Source organism: Rana temporaria, chromosome 12 (assembly GCF_905171775.1).
Source record: "Rana temporaria chromosome 12, aRanTem1.1, whole genome shotgun sequence".
In the NCBI taxonomy this organism is placed as follows: Eukaryota; Metazoa; Chordata; class Amphibia; order Anura; family Ranidae; genus Rana; species Rana temporaria.
In genome coordinates, this window is record NC_053500.1 from 16,960,457 (window position 1) to 16,979,557 (window position 19,101).

The window sequence follows — 19,101 nt, forward strand, 5'->3', positions numbered from 1 at the left end:
TAAGAGTTATCTTAAACTCAACAGTTCCAAAACAGAACTTCTTATGTTTCACGCCAGCCGAAAGAGTCAACTGGCAACAACCTGGACACCGCCGCCCATTCTGGGCCAAATCATCACCCCTAGCTCCAAAGTCAAAAGTCTAGGAGTCATTTTTGACACCTTCATGACAATGGACGCACAAATAGGGTCAGTAGTCAGCGGATCGCACCATTTGTTGCGCCTACTACGCAGACTTATTCCATTTATCCCCAAAGAAGACGTAGCAGTCGTGGTGGGAACAATCGTGAATTCCAGACTGGACTATGCTAACGCCCTTTACCTCGGGCTCCCAAAGTACCAAATCGCTCGTCTGCAAGTCGTACAGAATACGGCCGCCAGACTGGTGACTGGGAAAAGGACATGGGAATCAATCTCACCTTCGCTGAGAACCCTTCACTGGCTGCCAGTAAAAGACAGAATTGTATTTAAAGCACTCTGCCTGACACATAAGTGCATCCATGGGAAGGCGCCGCAATATATTTGCGACAAGATAGAACCTCACAATTCTAATCGCGTTCTGCGATCCACTGACCAAAATCTGGTCAAGGTGCCAAAAACCAAATACAAGTCCAAAGGAGAAAGAAGGTTTGCTTTTCAAGGTCCGAGACTATGGAACGCTTTACCAACCAGCATTCGGTTGGAGGAAAACCACCTGACTTTCAGAAGACAGATCAAAACTCTGCTCTTTTGATGTCATGAGACACGAAACATCAAGCGCCCAGAAGCGATTCAGTTCGCATGTGCCGCGCTATATAAGTTTTTTCATTCATTCATTCATTCATTCACTATCGCACATGCAAAGACATAATCGGGCCAATTCAGGTTTCTCTTGTCTGGGTGCCACTGGCCACTTGTGGTTAGATCCAGCGGCAGATCACAAGTTTGACTGCAGAGAACAGGGTGACTGGTGCTCTGGGGATAGGAGAAAGGAGCCTCAAGACTCTCTGCAGGTTTTCGAATACATACAGCCATCCTCCCTTTTGAATTATGCTGCATATCGGTGCCCTCCACGTGCAGGAGGAAAAATGTAAATTCATTAAACCTGAATGAATAGAATGGCATAGCGGGCCAGTTCTGCAGCTGCCATCTTTGCCTTTTAGATACAGTTCTTCTCCTCGCAGACAGAGAGCCTTTGTGTCCATCGGAATGCGGGGCCCAGAAGGTCAGGGAACCTGAAGACCGATACATCTGTAATGAGTTTTAATTTTCCATCGGAATACGGCCGTTCGCATTTGTCAGCGCTAAGCCTTATGTAATAGGATTTGTAGAGATCTCTGCATGGGCCAGGGGTGTTGGACGGAGGGGAGAGGGATGTAAGGCGCAGGTACCGAGAACATTATTTGAAAAGATTGAATACAAATCAAGTTTAATGTTGTGATCTGTTTGAAGGAATCTTTTCACCCTACTTCGCTTATCTGTTAGAAAGTTATTGTTCTTAAATACCGGCTGTTCATTAACCACTTAAGGACCGGACCAATATGCAGCTAAATGACCCAAGGGGTTTTTACAATTCGGCACTGCGTCGCTTTAACAGACAATTGCGCGGTCGTGCGACGTGGCTCCCAAACAAAATTGGAGTCCTTTTTTCCCCACAAATAGAGCTTTCTTTTGGCGGTATTTGATCACCTCTGCGGTTTTTATTTTTTGCGCTATAAACTAAAATAGAGCGACAATTTTGAAAAAAATGCAATATTTTTTACTTTTTGCTATAATAAATATCCCCCAAAAACATATCTAAAAAAAAATGTTTTCCTCAGTTTAGGCCGATACGTATTCGTTTACCTATTTTTGGTAAAAAAAAATCGCAATAAGCGTTTATCGATTGGTTTGCGCAAAATGTATAGCCTTTACAAAATAGGGGATAGTTTTATTGCATTTTTATTAATTTTTTTTTTTTTTACTACTAATGGCGGCGATCAGCGATTTTTTTCGTGACTGCGACATTATGGCGGACACTTCGGACAATTTTGACACATTTTTGGGACCATTGTCATTTTCACAGCAAAAAATGCATTTAAATTGCATTGTTTATTGTGAAACTGACAGTTGCAGTTTGGGAGTTAAACACAGGGGGCGCTATAGGATTTAGTGTTCACCTAGTGTGTGTTTACAACTGTAGGGGGGTGTGGCTGTACGACTAACGTCATCGATCGAGTCTCCCTTATAAAAGGGATCACTCGATCGATGCAGCCGCCACAGTGAAGCACGGGGAAGCCGTGTTTACATACGGCTCTCCCCGTTCTTCAGCTCCGGGGAGCGATCGCGACTATAAACGAATAGCCGCGCCGTCGTCCCGGATCGCTCCCCGAGGGGATCCGACCGCCGCATGTAGCAGGGGGGGTTCCGATCGGACCCCCGACCACGTCTAGGCAGGCACGTACAGGTACGTTGATGTGCCTGTCCGTGCCATTTTGCCAACGTATATCTACATGAGGCGCTCGGGAAGTGGTTAAAGATCTTCCTTCCCTTGGCATGCGGCTTGTTCAACTAAAGAGCTGCTGGTTGTAAAAAGACAAGCGGACAAAAAAAAATCGAATAAAAAATCTGAAAGACAGAATCCCAACATATAATGAGCATTTTTGCAAACAGGAGGAGGCGAAGTAGAAGGAAGATAAGGGGTAACTGTTTTCCTACTAGGGTTGCCACCTGTCCAGGATTTACCCCGGATTCACAGTTCGGGTTTTGAATCATGTGTCAGGGTTTCAGTCCACCTGAACCCCCGGACACATTATTCAGACCAGGCTGTGGCTCCCCCAAGTAACCGCGATAGTCATACACAAATCTGTTGCCGTTGTGGGCGGCTGTTTGGGGGTAGGTTTGGCATCACAGAAGGGTGGGGTGATGATGTCAGCAAGGAAAATTTGGCCACACCCACTGGCGCGCTCTGTGCGCTACATTACTAATCTCCATGGGGCACCCAAATGTGTTCCAGGTCTTTTATAATCCTATAGGGCCAGATTCACATACAGCGGCGTATCTTTGAGCGGGCGTAGCGCAGCTCATATGCGCTATGCCGACGTAACATAGAGAGGCAAGGCCAGTATTCACAAAGCACTTGCTCCCTAAGTTACGGCGGCGTAGCGTAAATGGGCCGGCGTAAGCCCGCCTAATTCAAAGTAGGCAGGTAGTGGGCGTGTTGTATTAAAATGAATCGTGACCCCATGTAAATGAAGCACCGAACGAACGGCGCATGCGCGCGCATGCTCAGAATCACGTCAAATTTACTCCCTAAGATACGCCAGCTCAATGCCTACGACGTGAACTTAACCTACGCCCAGCCCCATTCACGTACGACTTACGTAAACGACGTAAAATCCGACGGCAGTTCCGACGTCCATACCCTACATGACTTAGACCAACTTTTTGATGGTTTAACTTTACGCCTTATGTAAACGCCATAGCTTACTGCGACGGGCGCAAGTACGTTCGTGAATCGGCGTATCTAGGTCATTTACATATTTGACGCGTAAATCAATGGAAGCGCCCCTAGCGGCCAGCGTAAATATGCACCCAAGATACGACGGCGTAGGAGACTTACGTCGGTCGGATGGAGCTGAAATTCAGGCGTATCTCCTTTGCAGAATCAAGTGCATAGATACGACGGCGCATCCGTGGACTTACGCAGCGTATCATTAGATACGTCGGCGTAAGTCTTTGTGAATCCGGGCCATAGTCTCAAAATGTGTTTGGGTTTGGCTTAAAGGGGTTGTATGGGTTTTTTTTTAAAAAAAAAATAACACACGTTTTTGAGTGGCCCCGATCCTTCTGTTCTGGGGTCCCACTGCGACTGTCTCGGCTCCTCCACGCTAAAACTAACCCCCTCTGAGAAGCTCTTTCCCGAGGAGGATAGTTGGCCGGTGCGCTCCCGTGTCATACAGTTTGTGTCCATAGACGCCAAGTATATGACTCGGTCCCGCCCCCCGGCAGCCGCGTCATTGGATGTGATTGACAGCACCGGGAGCATTGGCTGGGCTCAGGTAAGTAAAACGGGGGGGGGCTGGGGGGCCCGTGACATCAAGGTGTTTTCTCACCTTAATGCATAGGATGCATTAAGGTGAAAAAACACGAACCTTTACAACCCCTTTAAAGAAAGGGTGGGATAGGAAACTTGGGCACATAAAAACAACAATATACATGCACAACGCACACAATGATGTCATCCCATGCAGCGATGTCATCACGCTTGCTTGAGGCCTACATGCACAAGACCCTGCATGCGTTGAACGCCCCATATTGCAGACTGCCGGATGGGGTTATTTGGGGCCTTCGTTGCAGATTCTCTTTAATTACCCGTCTCAGTCTGGCGCTGAGCGCGTGCCGCGGCTTTGTCTAACGGTCTTGCATGACAGAGGATTCCCCCCGGGCTTTTACAGCTCCAGGATGGAAATGTGTGCAGACAATGAGCCGGTTTGGATGCTTTGTTTTACCGCGGGGGAATTGTTTTGTGTGCCTCAATCTACACCCCACCTCCCCGTGTCTGCAGCGACATCTGTCCGCTGCGCTAAAACCTCACAGACACTGCAAGTCCTCCCACCTCTGGTTACCCTATTGGAATCATTTTTTTGCTTTTGACAAAATTGCCATAATTTCTTCCCGTTTTTCCATTCGTTCTTTCAGTAAACGATACTAAAGCTTTCAATTTGTTGGCTGCGTTCGACTTTTTTATCAACCTAACTGGTCGACTGAACTAGTAGATTGCTCAGTTTCTGGATACTACTTGCGATGTGCGGTTCTTGGTGGAATTTGACAGGAAAATGACCACGTGTATGGCCAGCTTTTGGGTTCATACGTTTTTATTTTTATCATAAAAATCCATAAGAACAAACCAGCGCACTTTGGTTCTTAAAGGGGTTGTAAAGGTACAATTTTTTTTTCCCTAAATAGCTTCCTTTACCTTAGTGCCGTCCTCCTTCACTTACCTCATCCTTCCATTTTGCTTTGAAATGTCCTTATTTCTTCTGAGAAATCCTCACTTCCTGTTCTTCTGTCTGTAACTCCACATAGGAATGCGAGGCTTTCTCCCTGGTGTGGAGTGTCGTGCTCGCCCCCTCCCTTGGGCTACAGGAGAGTCAGGACGCCCACTAACACACAGCCCCTTTCTCTATCTGCAACGTAGAGAGCGTCCTGAGTCCTTACTCTCCTGTAGTCCAAGGGAGGGGGCGAGCACGGCACTCCACACCAGGGAGAAAGCCTTGCATTACTGTGTGGAGTTACAGACAGAAGAACAGGAAGTGAGGATTTCTCAGAAGAAATAAGGACATTTAAAAGCAAAATGGAAGGATGAGGTAAGTGAAGGAGGACTGCACTAAGGTAAAGGAAGCTATTTAGGAAAAAAAAATTGTACCTTTACAACCCCTTTAAGGCCTCCCTATTCAGGGAGAAGTGCACGTTCTCAGGGGTTATTATGATGAGTATGTTTCACCTTCTCAGAACACCAGTGACTGAAATGTAGCAGGAGGTCAATGCAGGGCTGGCCCAAGACATTGTGCTCCCTGGGTCCAAGAATTAAATGCTGCCCCCCCCCCCAAAAAAAAAAAAAACAGCCCACCAAAAGGCCCCCACATCCATTATTTTATAGCATGATAATTAAAACTAAAATTAAATTTATCAGGAAGTCAGATTTGCATGCAACAGCAACTTGTCTATGTGCAAAATTATATGGTATACCATTATGTTCAATTCCAAGAGGTGGGCTAAGGCAGTATAGGGGCAGGCTAGGGTAGTATAGGGGCAGGCTAGGGTAGTGTAGGGGCAGGCTAGGGTATTATAGGGGCAGGCTAGGGTAGTGTAGGGGCAGGCTAGGGTAGTGTAGGGGCAGGCTAGGGTAGTATAGGGGCAGGCTAGGGTAGTGTAGGGCAGGCTAGGGTAGTGTAGGGGCTGGCTAGGGTAGTATAGGGGCAGGCTAGGGTAGTGTAGGGGCAGGCTAGGGTATTATAGGGGCAGGCTAGGGTAGTGTAGGGGCAGGCTAGGGTAGTGTAGGGGCAGGCTAGGGTAGTATAGGGGCAGGCTAGGGTAGTATAGGGGCAGGCTAGGGTAGTGTAGGGGCAGGCTAGAGTAGTGTAGGGGCAGGCTAGGGTAGTATAGGGGCAGGCTAGGGTAGAATAGGGGCAGGCTAGGGTCGTGTAGGGGCAGGCTAGGGTAGTATAGGGGCAGGCTAGGGTAGTGTAGGGACAGGTTAGGGTAGTGTAGGGGCAGGCTAGGGTAGTGTAGGGGCAGGCTAGGGTAGTGTAGGGGCAGGCTAGGGTAGTATAGGGGCAGGCTAGGGCAATATATAGACAGGCTAGGGCAGTATCGGTGTGGGCTAGAGGCAGGCGGAGTGGCCCGGGGGGGGGGGGGGGGGGGGCAGTTATCATGACACACAAAACTGCTGGAAAAAAAAATCTTGGCCGTCAATTTGCTGAGAGGCAGAGAAGGAGAGGCGGCCGTGGTTTAATTTGCTGCCCCTCTCAAAGTGTTGACTTGATTCAATGGACCCACTGGGATGGTAGTGCCGCCCCAGGATCACCGGTTACCCATTGGGCTTCTTTCATATCTGCAGTGGATCGCTTTTCAGAGGGGCATTACTTCATTTAAATTGGCAAATGTAAATTTTTACATTGCGAGACAGGTGAGTTTGACAGGTGGTGCTGCCTGTCAAACTCTGCACTTCCAGTTAAGCACAGCATGACGGCCATGGCATGTGTACAGCCCAGTCCAGCTGTATTATTACAGTTCAGGGGCTCCACTAATCCCCATTTAGCTGGAAAGGCAATCCTACTCCCCAGTTGGAGTTCTTCACATGCAGCAGCCGTGATTCATTGCTTCACATCCGCAGAGGAAACGATATTACTTGACGTGACCTATTTAAGAGCAACCTTGTTCCATTCAAGTGCAATGGTTGTGGCACAAGAGTCCAGCCATTAAGGGGTTAAACAGTCTATTGCTCTTCAGAGACCAATGCAGGTAAAGACGAGGCCTTAAATGGTTCCCCTAAAAATTTAAAAATGTCAAGCTTCATTTCTAACCCACCCGGCCAACTGAGCGAGGGAACTCTTTGGTGGATTATCGTTGATCGTAGATTCGGTGTCCAAGACTTGAGAAGTGACCTCCTGCTACATATCAGTCATTGGGGTTGTGAAAGTTACTGAACGTAACCACTGATGAAGGGGCCCTTAAGATCCGTAGTGTGTTGGTTTGTTCTTATGGATGTTTACAATTGTAGCGGCCTGCTACTTTTATAGCTGGCGCTGCTTTAAATTTAGAGGGTAGCCAGAGATTTAACTACCTCTGACTGTATTGTTTTACCAAATTTAGGCCTCTGTTCCAGCCGTGGCTGTACTGTGAGTGACCACTATTGTTGTCTGGGGTGTTGGTACCACCCCAGGCCAAGGGTGGCAGCAGTCGAGTCAGGGTGTATTGGGTGTTTTTCCTCGGCAGCCAATCAGTGGGAGTTGATCGCCTTGCTGTGCATGCTGGGGGAGAGTACTTAAGGGACAGACGTCATTGCTTCTGGGTCGTCGTCGTCCGTTCCTGGTCAGTCGTCCCACCACCCCCCCGTGAGTGGCCCTCCTGGCCGGGGGTGCTTGTTCAAGTGTTCCTGGCTTTGGGACCACGTTGGTCCAGAGTTGTGATCTACCAAGTAGGCCCGGTAGTTAGGTTGGGTCTATGCTTGCAGAGTGGTCCTGTGCTGTCCGTTCTAGAGGGAGGAAGCCACTTAATGAAGCACCTGTTCTGGAGAGCACCAAGCAGAAGGCTGGTACGCTCAGGAGAGGCCTTGAACTAACTTCATTGAAGGACGCACTAATACTGAGAGGCCAAGTGAAGGTCGCCTGTCAGTTCTGAGTTCACAAGCAGGCCCGTCGCTACAGGACAGGCAAAACAAACAATTGCTTGGGGCCCCCAAGCTGACCTGGGGCCCCCAACTTCCCCTTCCCATGCTGTAGCGTGGCCGAGCTCCTCTTCCTTGCACCTGGAGTACTGTCAGTCTGACCGGGTACCGCGCGTGGTACAGGAGATTCAGATTCCTGTTCCCGGCACACTGAGTCCTCACTTCCTTTCAGTCTGGCCGGGAAGACAGGAAACTGAATCTCCTGTACCCGGCACTATCTGATAGGGGACTGGGGAAGAGGCAGGGGGAAGAGGAGCTCGGCCACGCTACAGCGGCAGCCTACAGGGAAGAACGGGAGGTAAGAATAGAAAAAAAAATTAGTGTAGCATTAACGTAGGCTTTGCATGCGGGGGAGGGGGGTGCTTGGGCGCCCCCATTTTGCTTGGGGCCCTCAAATTCCTTCAAACGGCCCTGTTCACAAGGACTTATTTCAAGAAGAGATCCAGGTGCTTAATCCTATGCTGAGAGGATTCTGGACTGAATATATCTCCACCTTTGGGAAGGTCTATGGCAGAGACTTTACCAAGTTCCGTGTGACACCCCGGCTGCTAGGTTAGTGAGAGGCCTATCCAGGTGCACAATACCCACTCTGGTTAGAGTGGCGATGAAGGCTACATGGCTGGGAGCAGGAGTGCTTCCGATCAAAAGTTATACACCTGAACCTATTATCTATTACCCTTCCACCTCTTCAACTTTTCCTTTGTCCTTTTACCACGTTTGGTAAATAAAGCAGAGAAAAAGAAGCGCAACGTGTGGACATTGAACTCCTTTTCAGCTCACATCAAGTACCCTAGACAGCGAAGGAATAGAGGTAACATGCCACCCAAAACAATCCAGCAGCTCCTTCAGGGGTAGTGCTACACAATAGAGATAAAACCACTCAAACTCGGAAGCTGGCCATACACGTGGCAATTGTCAGTCGAATTTCCACTACGAATCGTACAAGCTGTAAAGTCCCTGCAGGCAAGGCAGCAAGTCATCTGTTTAACCCGGTGAATAATTCCAATCACTTTAGAAGAAATTGCCATGTTTTTTACCCCAGTTTTCACTATTCTGTTATTTCTCTCCGTGCAGACACCTTAAAATTAGAAGAATTGATCATTTTGTGACAAAATAACGTTTAGCTGACGCCTGCCCCTCAGGAGTAAACAGGATTAAATGGTATTTTTAATATCAGCCCCGGAGCTCAGCTTTAACATCTACATAGATTGTTTGTGCGGTTTATTGACTCCTGCTTGCTGCACGCCAGCTAAATATGGGAGTGCTGAGCTTTTATTGCAATACACAGCAGGATACCGTTTTCTGAAACAGATGATAGCGTTACGTTCACCAGGGAGCTCCCACTGGCACATCAATTGTTCTTCTGGAAGCTGTCGGATCTTTTTATTTTTTTGGTTCTGGCTTCTACAAGAGCAGAGGGGGAGGAGTGGACACACCCAGGTCCCGCAGGGGAGGAGTGGACACACCCAGGTCCCGCAGGGGATGAGTGGACACACCCAGGTCCCGCAGGGGAGGAGTGGACACACCTAGGTCCCGCAGGGGGGAGTGGACACACACAGGTCCCGCAGGGGGATAGTGGACACACACAGGTCCCGCGGGGGGGAGTGGACACACCCAGGTCCCGCAGGGGAGGAGTGGACACACCCAGGTCCCGCAGGGGAGGAGTGGACACACCCAGGTCCCGCAGGGGAGGAGTGGACACACCTAGGTCCCGCAGGGGGGGAGTGGACACACCCAGGTCCCGCAGGGGGATAGTGGACACACACAGGTCCTGCAGGGGGGGAGTGGACACACACAGGTCCCGCAGGGGGGGGGAGTGGACAAGGGGTTCCTTACCCATGAAATGGATACAGCGCCCAGAGGCGATTCAGTTTGCATGTGTTGCGCTTTACAAGTCTCTCTCTCTCTCTCTCACAGGTCCCGCAGGGGGGGGAGTGGACACACACAGGTCCCGCAGGGGAGGAGTGGACACACACACACAGGTCCCGCAGGGGAGGAGTGGACACACACAGGTCCTGCAGGGGAGGAGTGGACACACACACACACAGGTCCCGCAGGGGAGGAGTGGACACACACAGGTTATGCAAGGGAGGAGTGGACACACACAGGTCACGCAGGGGAGGAGTGGACACACACACACACAGGTCCCGCAGGGGAGGAGTGGACACACACAGGTTATGCAAGGGAGGAGTGGACACACACAGGTCACGCAGGGGAGGAGTGGACACACACAGGTCCCGCAGGGGGGGGGGGGGGGTGGACACACACAGGTCCCGCAGGGGGGGGAGTGGACACACACAGGTCCCGCAGGGGAGGAGTGGACACACACACACAGGTCCCGCAGGGGAGGAGTGGACACACACAGGTCACGCAGGGGAGGAGTGGATGCGCACAGTTAATGCAGGGGGGGAATGGCTGCACATAGGTCCCACAGGGGAGGAGTGCACACACACAGGTCCCGCAGGGGGGGGGTGGACACACACAGGTCCCGCAGGGGGGGGAGTGGACACACACAGGTCCCGCAGGGGAGGAGTGGACACACACACACAGGTCCCGCAGGGGAGGAGTGGACACACACAGGTCACGCAGGGGAGGAGTGGATGCGCACAGTTAATGCAGGGGGGGAATGGCTGCACATAGGTCCCACAGGGGAGGAGTGCACACACACAGGTCATGCGGAGGAGTGGTGACCACCCAGAGAAAGAGTGGCCATGCAGGGGGAGGAGGATTGGGCCACACCCAGGTCATGCAGGGGAGGAGGAGTGGCCACACACAGGTCATGCACGGGAGGAGGAGTGGCCACACACAGGTCATGCAGGGGAGGAGGAGTGGCCACACACAGGTCATGCAGGGGAGGAGGAGTGGCCACACACAGGTCATGCAGGGGAGGAGGAGTGGCCACACACAGGTCATGCAGGGGAGGAGGAGTGGCTCCGTTTGTTTAATAATTCTGCTACATGTTAATGAATGCTAGAGCCATAAACTATGGGGGTTCATTCTAGACGAAGGGTTGTTTTTCTGTGGTTGGATTTATATTTGTTAGGTGGTTAATATAATACAATTATGTGCTTAGCTTAGCATGGTTCTCCCTTAGCTATGTTCTCACACTTTGAATAACTAAGTCTGTATGGAAGATATATGTCTTGGTAAGCCCCCTTCTCCTGGCTGTGAAATATGACTGCACTCAGACTCTATTAATTCCTCTATAGCTTTTACTGCATTTACTGCTGACTCGTCAGCCAGGCCATGACCATACATGAAAAGTTGACCCGCACTGCACCCTGGGATAATTTTTTACACCTTCTCTCCCCGTCTCGGAGAGGTGACCTTACTTGCAGGAGGAGAAACATGAGCTTTGTATGCCTGAGACATTTTACTATCACTATCTTTAATTTATATGGCATAATATATTTTGCAGGTCTGTAGAGGAAACATTGAGCCATGCAAAACATCCCCTGCCAAGTGGAGCTTGCAATTCAATATCCCTAATGGATAAACACAGGCCAGGGTCAATTATAAAGGTCAGGGCTCTGAAAGGATAAACGATGGAGAGATAAGTCACCTAATGAGTCCCCTGGACTACATACCTTACCCTTGTTGGATTTGTATTTCAATGTATAGGATAGAAGTTGCAGAAGGAACAGTGGGAACACCTAGAACTTCAGAGATTCAGGGACTTGGGGATCTCAATGCTGGAGTCCATAGCATATGGCTTGCATACACACGGTCACACAAAAGTTCTCTGAACTTTCGACTGTCAAGAACGCGGTGACGTACAACACTATGACGAGCCGAGAAAATGAAGTTCAATGCGTCTGAGCATGCGTGGAATTGTTTCGGAGCATGCATCAGAATTGCCACAGACGATCGGAATTTCCGACCAAAAGCTCACATCAGATTTTTCTTGTTGGAAAATCTGATCTTGTGTACACTGCATTAGAGTCTGAGTGACCCAGCTATCCAGACCCTTAGCTAGCATATGACTTTTGAGCGGACTGGACCTTTAAGAAAGTCAAGACTCAAATCTAGCACAGTGGGCATTTGGCAACTCCTGAAAGCAGTGCTAGTTGGCCAATTCCTAGGCAATGCCATTACAAATGTCTGTCTCTCTCTCTTTCTCTCTTAGCTTGACCAATATCTTCTAATATAGGATAAAGGTTGCAGCAAGAAGAGTGGGAAAACCCAAAACCCCATACCCAGGAGCTACACTGACCCAGAGATTTCCCTGCTGGAGTCCCCTAGAGAGCAGCCAGTTGGTTGAGTTCGGCCCCCAGGTCAAAGGTTTCCACTCCAGTCATCCTTAGACACATGGGCATTGCCGGACTCCTAAAAGCAGATGGCATTGGCCAATTCTAATGAGCCATGCAAGCAAAAAACGGATGAGACATACCCCAAATTATATGCCTTGCTGAAGTCTGCTGAAACAGGTACCACCTAGCACTGAGGATATTTGCCAACTCCAGAAAGCTGGTTGGCCATTTCTTGAGTAATTTCATTTCAAATGGCTCTGTCTCTTTTAGCTAGACAATTACGTTCTTATATACTGTAGGGTAAAAAATGCAGCAGGATGAGTGGGAAAACTCAAAACCCCTTAGCCAGAAGCTACATTAACCCAAAAGGTTTCTCTGTCACATACTGGGTATTGTATAGCTCCCTGTTTAGACCTGTCACCATAGCATCTGGCAAGGGAAAGTCTTCCAGCACCGACTTCCTTTGTAACTCTCGGATGCCATTTGACTGAATGTCAAGAGCCATTCTCGAGGAATATTGGAAGATGTGTCACAGTAAACCATGTCAACCTTTTACCATGCCCACCAATCACTATGGCACCATATCATACTTTGGGTGGTATTCTTTCTTTAGCCCACCAAAAGCTGGTACTACCATGAAAGGGGCCAGTTGGTTAGGTTAGGTTTAGCCCCCAGGTCAAAGGTTTCCAGTCATCCCTAGACACATGGGTATTAGTATATGTAGCGGCCTGCTCCTGTTGGGTTGGCGGTGCTTTAAATTTAGAAGGGAGTCTGAGTGTTAGTTGACTCAGACACACATCATTTTGGCTAAATTTGGCTTTTGTTTCAGCCGTGGCTGTGCTGAGAGTGACCACCATTGTTCCCCTGGGGTGTTGTTACCACCCCACGCCAAGGGTGGCAGCAGCTAAGTCAGGGTGATATTGGGTGTCTCCCCTCAGCAGCCAATCAGTGGGGGTTGGTCGTCCCACTGTGCATGCTGGGGAGGGGAACTTAAGGAACAGACGCCACTGGACCTTGGTCTGTCGTCCCACCACCTCGTGGCCCTCCTGGCCGGGGGTGCGTGCTCCTGCAATCCTAGCTTCGGGACCACGTTGGTCCGGGGTTGTGATCTGTTGAGTAGGCCCAGTTGTCAGACTGGGTCTACGGTTTCAAGGTGATCCTGTGCTGTCCGTCCTGGAGGGAGGAAGCCGCTTGATGAAGGACCTATCATGGAGAGGACCAAGCAAGAGGTTTGTATCTCGGGAGAGGCCTGGAAACTTAATCGAAGGATGCACCATGTACTGAGAGGCTTGATGGTGATCGCCTATCAGACTTGAATTCTACAGAAATGAATCTGAGATGCGGGTGCTGAATCCTGTGCTAGGGGATTCTGGAACGAAAGTGTCTCCACTCAAAGGAAGGTCTGTGGCAGAGACTGTACTTTGTTCCGTGCGCCATTCCGGCTGCTAGGGTTGGAGTGGCGACGAAAGCTGTGTTGCTGGAAGCAGGAGTGTTTCTGGATTGAAATTATGCACCTGAACCTATCTACCTGTTTACCCTTCCATCCCTTCAACCACTTCTTCTTTCCTTACCAAGTTCTACAAATAAATCTTAGAAAAAGAGGTGTAAAGTGTGGACATTGAACTTTTTCCACTCTCATCTACCACCCTGGACGGCGAGGAGATAGAGGTAACATGCCGCCCGAAAATAATTCAGCAGCTCCTTTGGGGGTAGTGCTACATATATATGCTCCTACTATGGAGGCCCTAGAAATTTAGAGTTAGGACTGCAGTATATACAGAGGTCCCTTGGCGTGGGCACTGTGGCTTATGCACACATTTGCAAACGTTTGCAAACAAAACCCTCTGTTTTTAACGAAAAATGTTAGACAGGGCCAATTTGGTTGTTTTATAGGCTGGCTGGTAAGTGTGCTGGGAAATCGTTTGTTTGTTTGTGATGTTCATTGCCCTTCCATATGTACCTTGTAGCAAAGGCCAGTTATAGGTTGGGGTGGTTACCACTGTTTTGTACATTGGCGGACATGGGCATTGCGGGTATCTTAAAAGCAGTGCTAGAGGGCATTGGCCAATTCCTATGAGCCATGCAAGGAAAGAATAAATGAGACGTACCCCAAGCGGAGGTCCACTAATTGCATTATTAACTTGTTTAGAAGATAAAAATGTGTTACAGAGCAATTTAATTGCCTCGCTGGAAGCCAACTGAAACAGGTACCCCCTACCCAAGCACTTGGAATTCTTGCAGAGCTGCAGCCATACTATTGCTCGGCAAGGGGTTAAATGCAAAATTGACTTTAGGCATCCTTCATGGGTGACCTTTGCTTGCATGCAAAGGATGCTGGGAAATGAATCACAAATTGCAGGACCCCAAGGAAGGTCGCCATAGCAACCCCAGCGGGGGGTAAACCAATTAAAACAAACACGATGAGGTGGCAGGTAGGCTGCGGCGTGTGCAGAAAAGCACACAGGTAGGAGTCTCTTCCCTCTCTCGCGCTCCCCTCCAGGATCATTTGCATGCAAATCAGATCTGTAGCAAACGTCGTTGGCAGTGCCAAGCCTGTCTCATCTTCACCGGGGTGACCCTGGAGAGTTGTCGCAGAGAATGTATGTTAGAAGGGGGCCACGTGATGAATCCGCTTGGTATCAGGAGCAGTGGCCACGGAGACAGGATGATGGATTCCTCACAAAGAAAGTGGACAGGGATATCCATCATGCCGGAGGAGAGGCCTGGATGGCAAGCCAGCTCCCAGGAGCCTTGCTGCTCCGACTGTAATTGCTGTACAGTGGCCAAAGGCCCCTTGGTGCTGAGCAAGGGTAAACTCGATAATGAGGACAACCGACGTGTCCCTAGGCACCTCCGGCACACAAACAATTTCACACCTATATGGGCCTGTTCGGGCAGACGGCGGGAAGAGCGACAGTACATTAACCCGCAGGAACCAATAACATTTCGACATGGCTCCCAACTGTCCCTTCTACCACCCAACCCCCCCCTCTGTCCCTTTTCCTTCTGCGCTCGTTCCCTCTATCAGCTCTAAAGAATAGGTCGGTAGAAGAACACATTGTCCACCAAAAAAGGTTGATAAAGTCAACTAATGGCTGCAGAGCTTATGCCAGAATTTGCCCGAACTATTATTATACAGCAGTTGACGCCTTGTCGTTTTTCGAAGCTTGTGATAATAACATCTCCCACCTACTAAATGTGACTAACAGGATCAAATTATAGTGTTTAGCAGTTGAGAAGATTGTGAGAGCTGTACGCCTACACAATAATAATAATTAGAATTAGAATGAATATTGCAGAAAGTTTCGAGCTTATGATACTCATTATTGGCTATAACCTTCACCCTCAGCCATTCCACTCTAACCTACCTCTTCTCCAACAACCAGATATTTTTTTTTTCGGGGAACACTCCCCGTAACTTCTCGATTCTCACCTGGGTGAGAATGACATATTTTTTGCCCTTCTGGGATGCCCACGTCACACATTCCAGGAGGACTTGAAGTACTGTAGGGAAGTGGTCATCAACCCTCTCCTCAGGGCCCACTAATGCCTCGTACACACGGACAGACTTTCCGAGACTGGCTTTTTTTCCTCGGAAAGTCCGGCCGTGTGTAGCCTCCTTTTGGACTTTTTTTCTTGAAAGTCCGACGGACCTTAGATAGAGAACCTGTTCTTTTTCTTTCCATTGGAAAGGTCTGGATACTTTCCTAAATGTACATAATATAACTGAGTACTAAGATTTGTAGGTAAAGTTGATCCGGGGGAAAATCCGATTGCCTCTCGAGGGATCAGGAAGGAATTTTTCCCCTGCTGTAGCAAATTGGATCATGCTCTGCTGGGGTTTTTTGCCTTCCTCTGGATCAACTGTGGGTATGGAGTTGGGTGTATGGGATTGTACTATGTTTTTTATTTTGTTTTATTTTTTTTGTGGTTGGACTGGATGGACTTGTGTCTTTTTTCAACCTGACTAACTATGTAACTTCCGACGGACTCACGGCAGACTTTTGCACGGTCAAAAGTCGGACCGTGTGTACAAGGCATAACAGGCCAGGTTTGCAAGATTACTGAAATACAGGTGAGACCATTTGCTGCTCAGTGAGTGCAGTATTCTAGTCTGCATCTCCCCAAGGTAATACATAAAACCTGGCCTGTTAGTGGGCCCTGAGGACAGGGTTGACGACCACTGCTGTAGGGTGCATGCACCACTGGGGCATCATCAGGGAGCCGGCTGTCTCTTCCTGGCTGTTGTATTTGGCCCCATATTGACATGCCATGCTGCATGTACATCATAAAGGGGGTGTGGAGGCAGGAACCCAGAGAAGATATCCAGCTCCTGATGACGAGTCGCAGCGCATGCACGTCATCATGGGGCGGCTACCAGAACTTGGCGTTAGTTCACCTTTTTATAAAAAAAAATCTGAAAAGGTGAACACTTTAAAGCTCCATACACACTATTATACAGTCCTGATCAAAAGTTTAAGACCACTTGAAAAATGGAAAAAAATCATATTTTACATTGTTGGATCTTAACAAGGTTCCAAGTAGAGCTTCAACATGCAACAAGAAGAAATGAGAGTGCGACAAAACATTTTTTGAGCATTCAATTTAATGAAAACAACGAATAAACTGAAACATGCTGTTTTTCAGCTGATCAAAAGTTTAGGACCACACCTCCAAAAAAAAAACTAAACCCCCCCCAAAACAGAAATCCAACTTCCAAACATGAACTCAGTAATGAGTAGCTCCGCCGTTATTGTTGATCACTTCAAAAATTTGTTTTTGCATGCTTGATGCCTCGCGTTTCCATGAGGTGAGTGGGAACATTTCTCCAAGTGGTGAAGACCATCTACTGTCTGGAACTGTTGTCCATTTTTGTAAACTTCCCTTGCCATCCATCCCCAAAGGTTCCCAATTGGATTTAGATCAGGGAAACATGCAGGATGGGCCAAAAGAGTGATGTTCTTCTCCTGGAAGAAGTCCCTTGTCCTGCGGGCATTGTGTACTGTAGCGTTGTCCTGTTGAAAAACCCAGTCATTACCACACAGACGAGGGCCCTCAGTCATGAGGAATGCTCTCTGCAACATCTGGACATAGCCAGCAGCCGTTTGACGTCCCTGCACTTCCTGAAGCTCCATTGTTCCACTGAAGGAAAAAGCACCCCAGACCATTATGGCGCCCCCTCCACTGTGGCGCGTAGAAAACATCTCAGGTGGGATCTGCTTGTCATGCCAATAACGTTGGAAACCATCAGGACCATCAAGGTTACATTTTTTCTCATCAGAGAATAAAACTTTATTCCACCTTTGAATGTCCCATGTTTGGTGCTCTCTTGCAAAGTCCTGCAAAGTCCAAACGAGCAGTTCTGTGGCGTTCAAGGAGACGAGGTTTTTGAAGACGTTTTTTGTTTTTGAAGCCCTTCAGTCTCAGATGCCGTCTGATGGTTATGGGGCTGCAGTCGGCACCAGTAAGGGCCTTAATTTGGGTAGAGGATTGTCCAGTGTCTTGACGAGCCAATTGGATCCTCCGGCTCAGTGCTGGTGGAATTTTTTTGGGTCTTCCACTTGACTTTTTTGTTCCATAACCCTCAGGATCATTTAAGAAATTCCAAATGCGTCCCACCTCAGCAGCGATGGCGCGCTGTGAGAGACCCTGCTTATGCAGTTCAGCAACGTTCAAAACCGACCACGTTCAAAAAGGGAGAGTTTTTTTGCCTTTGCCATCACAACGTGTGACTACCTGACAGAAAATGACAATGAATCCACATCTTTGCACAGATTTGGCCTTTTAAAGGCATGTGGTCCTAAACTTTTGATCAGCTGAAAAACAGCCTGTTTCAGTTTAATCGTTATTTTCAATTAATTGAATGCTCAAAAAATGTTTTGTCTCACTCTCATTTCTTCTTGTTGCATGTTGAAGCTCTACTTGGAACCTTGTTAAAGCGGTTCTCCACCCTAAAGTGAAGTCCCGCTGATCGGAACACTCCCCCCCTCCGGTGTCACATTTGACACCTTTCAGGGGGGAGGGGGGTGCAGATACCTGTCTAAAGACAGGTATTTGCACCCACTTCCGGCCCGGCATTCGGGCAAAAGACGGGCATTGCGTCACATCCCGTCGCCCCCCCCCCCCCCGTTGTGTGCTGGGAACACTCGGCTCCCAGCACAAAGCGGGAGCCAATCGGCGGGCGCGGCGCGACTCGCGCATGCGCCGTAGGGAACCGGGCAGTGAAGCCGCAGCGCTTCACTTCCTGTTCCCTCAGCGTGGATGGAGGGGGGAGCAGCAGGGTGACGAGTGATCGCTTGTGCTCTGCTGCGATCGACGTTGGACTCCAGGACAGGTAAGTGTCCTTATATTAAAAGTCAGCAGCTGCAGTATTTGTAGCTGCTGGCTTTTAATATTTTTTTGGGGTGGAACATCCGCTTTAAGATCCAACAATATAAAATATGATTTTTTGCCATTTTCAAGTGGTCTTAAACTTTTGATCAGGACTGTATTTTCTGCAGATTTTTGTCTTCAGATTTATCAAAACCATATGGTGCAAGGGCCTACCTGATTGCATACAAATTGAAACTCTAAAAAGTGGTGGTTCACCCAAAATAATAACTCTATCGAATCACATTCCTTACTGTACAAACATGTTCAATAACCACATAATTCTTTTTTATGTTGTAATTACCGTAGTACAGCTGGTTAAATAGGCGTTGCTGGAATAGGGCATGACAGCTCCTCATAATGGAGAGATCTGGGGTCTATAAGTCCTCAGATCTCTCCTCTATGCTGGAAAGCCTGATATTAACACCGCATGTGGCCTCTGAGGGTCATAGAGATGGCCGCGGACCATCTGGTCCACGGTCAGCTCTATGGTAAACCGCCACCACCGGCCAATTTATTCCCTGGCTCCCTGATCGCACGGGCGAGCCAGGAGAAGTATTGGAAGGCAGTAAAAGG

The 19,101-nt window shown here is 48.8% G+C and overlaps 1 protein-coding gene across 3 annotated transcripts in view; it reads left to right on the plus strand.

Annotated features, from left to right (window-relative positions):
- NKAIN4 (sodium/potassium transporting ATPase interacting 4) overlaps window positions 1-19,101 on the plus strand; it is a 75,248-nt gene that overhangs the window by 29,222 nt on the left and 26,925 nt on the right. The window lies entirely within an intron of this gene.